This window comes from Leptonychotes weddellii, chromosome X, assembly GCF_054177405.1.
Source record: "Leptonychotes weddellii isolate Sample4059 chromosome X, ASM5417740v2, whole genome shotgun sequence".
NCBI classification, from domain to species: Eukaryota; Metazoa; Chordata; class Mammalia; order Carnivora; family Phocidae; genus Leptonychotes; species Leptonychotes weddellii.
The window spans coordinates 5220060-5221192 of NC_138385.1; the positions used below are offsets into that span (position 1 = coordinate 5220060).

The 1133-nt window shown below is 37.4% G+C and overlaps 1 pseudogene; it reads right to left on the reverse strand.

Annotated features, from left to right (window-relative positions):
- Window positions 1–774: 774 nt before the first annotated feature.
- On the reverse strand, window positions 775–897 carry LOC115944838 (small nucleolar RNA SNORA70; annotated as a pseudogene).
- Window positions 898–1133: the final 236 nt, after the last annotated feature.

The window sequence follows — 1133 nt, forward strand, 5'->3', positions numbered from 1 at the left end:
AAATGAAGAAATAAAAACTATCATCTACACAAGATTTGATTGTATACATAAGAAATCCAAAAGAATCTACAAATAATCTGAACTAATAAGCGTATTTAACAATGTTGATATAAAGTTAAAATGTAAAAATCAATTTATATAGATCAAGTAAGTAAAGTAAGTAAAAAAAATTTTTTTAATTTACAATACCACCTAAAATCCATCAAATACCTAAGAATAAATTTAACAAAAGATCTGTAAGATCTTTACACTGAAAATTAGAAAATATTATTGGGAGAAATTAAAGAAAACCTAAATAAAGGTAAGGATATACTATGTTTATAGGTTAGTCTCAATATTGTTAATACTGGGGTGTTTTTTTTTTTTGACAGAAAGTAGGATTTATTGGTGGGCATGAATAGGGAGAAGGCAGTGCCAGAGTCCTCAGGAATGCAGAGCCTACCATTTGTCCAAGTGGCCACGATTTGACCACATAGCCATCTTGGATGAGCCACTTTTCAGCCACCATATCTTCAAATTCATCCACATTAAACTTAGTAAAGCCCCACTTCGTGGAAGTGTGGATCTTCTGGTGGCCAGGGAACTTGAACTTGGCCCTGCATTGGGCCTCAATCACATGCTCCTTGTTCTGCAGCTTGGTCCTGATGGACATGATGACTTGGCCAATGTGGACCCTGGCCACTGTGCCCTGGGCTTTCCAAAGGTGCCCTGTATACCTGTCTGAAGCCTAGATTGGAGATATCATAAGGTCAGACATCAATGTCCACTGGAAAGGACTGTCTCCAGGGTCTCTTAGGGCAACCCATACAATCAACAGGCTGCATACACTATCAAGGAAGGTACTGTTTGCAACCAGTGTACACTGGGCCCCCATGGGGAACACTGTTAATATGTCAATTCCTCCTTGATTTATGGAGTCAATGAAATCCAGATAAAAACTGTAGCAGGTTTGTTATGGAAACTGACAAGCCAATATTGAAATTTATATGGAAATGCAAAAGGCCAAGAATAGCCAAAGCAACTTTAAAGAATAAAGCTGAAGGAATTACACAACTAGGTATCAAGACCCACTATACAGTTATAATAAGACAGTGTGCTACTGGGGACAGCATAGATAAATACATCAATGAAAC